The sequence below is a fragment of the Rhinopithecus bieti genome, unplaced genomic scaffold (assembly GCF_001698545.2).
Source record: "Rhinopithecus bieti isolate Rb0 unplaced genomic scaffold, ASM169854v2 scaffold_314, whole genome shotgun sequence".
NCBI classification, from domain to species: Eukaryota; Metazoa; Chordata; class Mammalia; order Primates; family Cercopithecidae; genus Rhinopithecus; species Rhinopithecus bieti.
This window is the reverse complement of record NW_016803040.1, coordinates 221,305-226,405: the sequence shown is the minus strand read 5'-3', so window position 1 is coordinate 226,405 and position 5,101 is coordinate 221,305. Positions and strand designations below refer to the sequence as shown.

At 46.2% G+C, this 5,101-nt stretch overlaps 1 protein-coding gene across 2 annotated transcripts in view; it reads left to right on the top strand.

Annotated features, from left to right (window-relative positions):
- Positions 1–229: 229 nt before the first annotated feature.
- Positions 230–5,101, top strand: part of SLC38A4 (solute carrier family 38 member 4) — a 69,444-nt gene continuing 64,572 nt past the window's right edge. The window contains exon 1 of one of the 2 annotated variants that reach the window (XM_017884876.1): positions 230–640. The gene's annotated coding sequence lies outside the window, so the exon portion shown is untranslated. Of the gene's footprint in view, positions 641–1,600; positions 1,798–5,101 lie in introns of those variants that run through there. The other variant, XM_017884943.1, reaches the window with a different exon arrangement.

Here is a 5,101-nt window from a genome sequence, read left to right as displayed (position 1 = left end):
CTGAAATTCTAGAAAAAAACAATTATCACCAAAGACCCACTCTTAAGTACCAGCAAGTTATCCCATTTCTTTCATGCATAAAGTGATGTTTACTGTGAATTACAGGTTTTTCATTTGTACTCTTTCCCCAAATGTTTCTTTTTCTTTATGTAAAGTTCACGTTTGTCACCTCCATACCAGGAGGAAATTTAGTGAGTTACCTACCCTGGACACTGTTTTACAGGCTTTAAAATAAAGATCCACATGTACTTCAGCTTACAGGACAGATCCAATAAATGCAACCTTGACGCATGGAAGAAATCTAACCGTCGAAAAATAAACCCATACCAGGATCTTCTCGATTATCCTGGACCCAGGAAAGAGGGAGCAGGGTCTGCGCAGGCTTCACCCCTGAAGGACAGCTGGACATCTCGGCCCCACCTGGGAGGATGCTTTGGACTACTTCTCAGGTTGCCGCCTGACGATTGGCCTGGAAGGGAGGCTCCGCAGGAAACGCGACACTGGGGATGCTGCCCCTATCACGTGATGGAAATTGCCACTCTTTAGAAAGGCGAAAAGAAAAGAAAGAAGGGTCTCTCCATCCATTCCTTTCTGACACTTCCTCTGAATCCTGGTCTGGAAAGGGTAGCAAAAGAGGCGGGTGAGTGAATTTTTTTTTTTTTTTTTTTTGTATTTCCTGTTAGACTTAGAGACGTGTCAATGTCCAAATTTTCAGCTGGATCTCAGTCTATGGGATGGGTGCTTGTGTGTATGCACGGGGGACACGCAGACGTGTGTAGCCCGGTCTCTCAATCGTCCGGGGCTTATGTCGGCCTCTTCATGACCTGCTCATAGTTCCTAATTCTTACTATTTTCCAAAGATTCACGCTTTGGGTGGGTTATTGCAGGCTAATGACTCGGTTGACTAGAAATAACGTAAACTAGGGCACACGGAGGGAAGAGACTGATTGGGCGGGCTCATGTGTGACTTCAAGGAAAAGCGGTTGTGCCGAGGTAACCTATTCCCAGGGGACTGGGGCATGGGGCACCTCCGCCCACCGCCCTGGGGTTCCCTGGGCTCTTGGATTTCGAGTTGGTTGTATTGGGACTGTGTTCCGTGGCCGCGCCGCCTGCCTGGCTGAAAGGCCGGACTCCCGCCGGGGGAGCTGGCTCCGCCACCGCCCGGGATCGTGCTGGCAAGGTGTTATCCAAGTCCCTGGGCCCGCGCCCGCGTCCTCAGGACGGGGACACTGGGTGGAAGGCTTAAAATAGACCTGTCCTCTCTGACAGCTGGGCCACCCCCAGAGACCAGCATGATTCCCCGGGCGGGGAACTCTGGCCTGGGAAGCCCCCACGGAGTCTCTTTCAAGGGAGAAGACGAGAGCAGAGCTGGATGCGTGCACTTGGTCTCTGGGCTGCGGGCTAGTCTGAAAACTGCGCCAGAGGTTCCGAGGGGGGCTTCCCGCACGGTCGGATTGCCGGGCCTGCTGCGTGCTGGAGTGAAGGGCAGGGCGGTGCAGAAATGCGAGCGGGGACGGATAGTGGGGTCGCTGGAACCGAGCTAAGAGAAGCCCAGGGAGGAGGAGCCCGGGAATTGATTAAAGGTTAGAGTTGATGGCGTAAGGACGGGAGGAAAAATTGAGAGAAGAGCGAATGAAGGAAGAAAGCGAGTGAGGGGAGAGGGAACCCGGACGCAGGAAGCCCCGAGAAGCGTGAGCCGGGAGCACCCTTGAGTCCAGTAGAGGTGGTGAGAGCGGCACACCAGCCGTGCGCCCAGGCAGCGCGCGGTGAGGGACTCTTCATCTAGCGGTGGCACAGGTGGGCGCTGCGCTCTGGGCCAGCGCAGGGTGCCGGTTGTGGGGGAAAACGGCGAATCTCCCAGCTCCTCTTTGTGATCTAGCAGGGAGAGGTGGGAGATTGCCCTTACTGTGAGCACCAGGACTGACCCTGGAATGCTCACCGGGCTGCTGACTTGGAGGAAAAGGGGCGAACTAAGCTAGGAAACTCAGGGATACGTGGTCGCGGGTGTGCCAGGGCATTCGCAGAGGAGTGCAGGAGGCAGTGATGCGGGCGCTTGTGAAACTTGTGAATTTGGGCACTTGTGAATCTCCCGGCTAAGGCCGAGATCTTAAATGCAGTGTGAAGGGAGTAGGAGTGGCCCTAGAGCAATAAGCCCATCTGGGCAGGCACTTCCCGCAGACTCCTTAGCCCACAGCCCCATCCTCCAAAGCTGAAGGACCCACTGTTTGGTTATCCACTTTGTTGTGGGGGCGGGGGTGGGTGGGCAGGCAGCTTCTCACCTGAAAAGAAGCGGGAAGAGTCCAGGGCTTCAACAGTGCATGGCCTGTTCCCAATTTCTAGCTATCCTATAGCCATCCTTTTTTGCTTCTGGGCAGCTGTGACATAATCATTAGGGCTAAACTGTGTTACGTTGTACAGAGAGCATCCTACACGTAGATCTCAATTTCCAGGGCCAAGCAGGAGGTAGGGGAAATCAGCCCTTGTTGTATGTTGTTGTTGTTCCCACTGCAAACAAGTCTCCTAAAAAGTCGCTGAAATTGGTGAACTCTCTCCTGTGCAATATAAGAAGAGTGTGTGTGTGTGTGTGTGTACGCGTGCGTGTGTGAGAGAGACAGAGAGAGTATCTCTCAAATTCTAACAAATAAATATATAGAAAATCTAAGTTTTGGGTAGAAGTCTGTAAAAATAGAGACACTGAAAAGAATATCTGATCTTTCCATATTTCTGAATACCAGTGTCCAAAGACAGGAAGATTTTTATCAGGCTGATTTTATCACAAAGCAACAAAAGACTGGAAGATTGGTGGCATAAAGAGATAAATAACTTTCTTTGCAGGCTGCTAGGGCAGGAAGCAAACTGGAGGCTGGTCTCAACTAGATTAATGGTAATTCCGGCTCACACATATGTAGGAACTTTTGCATTATATGTTTCTAAGTGCTTCCTTTATGCTAACATTTGACTTTCATAACAATCTTATGAGATAGATTCTATTATTATACCCAATTTATAAGTCAGAAAATGGAGATACACAGTGTGAAGAACACAAAATATTTTGGAAGTTCTACTTGGGCATTAATTATTCATAAACATAAACAAACAATTGTCTTTCACTTTGTTCTTTATCATGGAGGGGAGATGGACAGGTGACTTCTAGGGACCTGGGGCTGACTTCTTATTCTATTACAGGCTAATCCTATTCCAAGCAAGCTAAAGACATGATCATGCAGCTGAAGTCTCTGAATCTTTGCAGTCTCAGGACTGGATTTTTTCTACATAAGTGACATTTGAGAAAGGAATAGTGTACCTGTGTTGCATGTCAGTTTATCAGCACAAACATGTGGTGAGGACAATCACAGTACACATAACAGCTTGTGGACTTTGTGATTAATGTTTTTCTTCTTATATGGCATTGTCTTTGCTCATTTCTGCAGTGTTTTCAGGCATCTGTGTATCAGTTTTTTTTTCTTTTTGCCTTATGCTTTTTTTAGAACCTTAACCCTCCTTTCTTTATTTTTTACATATCCAAAGCAAAGATTTCTATAAAAATCAAAGGCTTATTACATATTTTGTATATATCAAAACAATAATGTATCAAAATAATTACGCAGTTTTTAAAAATGTGCTTCCATGTATCACTTGAAATCATCTTGCAAGCCACTACTGCCCTGATGATGTCCTGTGGGAAGGATAAGGGGTAGAAGTAGGGGAGGGACAAATGAAAGGAAAGGTGCTTTAAGAGCCAGGCTTCATGCTAAGCTCGTTAATGTGAATCTCATTTAATCTTCACACGATACTCTATTCTATAGGTATTTGTTATCTCTGTTTCACAGACAGGAAATTGAAGAGGTTAAGGAAAGAGCCAAGAGTCATTTGGCTAGTAAGTAACAATACGAGTATTAGAATCAAATTCATCCTATGCAAAAGCTCCTGCTTGTTGCAATAAAGACAGTAGTAAAATAAAGACAGCCAGAGGGAGGAGAACAAAAAGTTAAGGAAACAAGGGTGTTAGAAATGTGTTACATAACACAATACGGTGTGAGAGATGGGAGAAATAGAAAAACAGAATCACTTCCATGTCTCAGTTCTTCCCCTATGTATGTAATGACCTAATTTCACTCATTCATTCCATAAATAATTATCAAGTGTTACTATCTTCAAGAAACTACATTAGGGAGTTTCTTTTATTCCTATCTTCCTAGCACCTAGCACAGTGCTGGGCCAATACCAGGTGCTCAAGAAATATTTGTGGAACAATGAATGAGTCTACTGGAGGACAGAATAGACAAAGAAACATTTGCAATACAGCGTGATTAAAAACCAGGAAAAAGGCTTGGCACCGTGGTTCATGCCTGTAATCCCAGCACTTTGGGAGGCTGAGGCAGGTGGATCACCTGAGGTCAGGAGTTCCAGACCAGCCTGACCAGTATGGTAAAACCCCACCTCTACTAAATTTACAAAAATTAGCCGGGTGTGGTGACATGAGCCTGTAGTCTCAGCTACTCGAGAGGCTGAGGCAGAATAATTGCTTGAACCCAGGAGGCAGAGGTTGCAGTGAGCTGAGATCATGCCACTGCATTCCAGCTTGGGCAACAGAGCGAGACTCCGTCTCAAACAAACAAACAAACAACAACAACAACAAAAATCAGATTTGAATACTCTGCCAGAGAACCTGGCTTAGGAAAGGGGTCAGAGAACATTTCAAGACCAGGTGGTACCTGAGTGAGGTTTTGAAGTAGAAATAAAAGTTAGCCAGGCAAAGAATTGGAGGATGTGAGGAAAGGACTCTCAGTGGAGAGATCAGACTGAGAAAGGATAAGGAGGGAGTCAGTTCAGGAATTTGAAAGTTCACTACTGTTAGTCAGTAGAGAATGCTTGGGAGGAGACTGGGGAGGGAGGTGTGGTCATGGAGGTCCTTGCACATTCTCTCTGCAAGTGTCCCTTAGCTCTGACTCTCCCTTGAATTTTGAAAGTTACTTATGCTAACAGAACAAAGTAATTGAATGCAGGAATTAGCAATACATTTTATTATTTTATTGTGGTCCCATAATAGAAAGCATATAGCTTTTTTGATTGCAATCAAATTATTTTTCTGGTTCTTTTT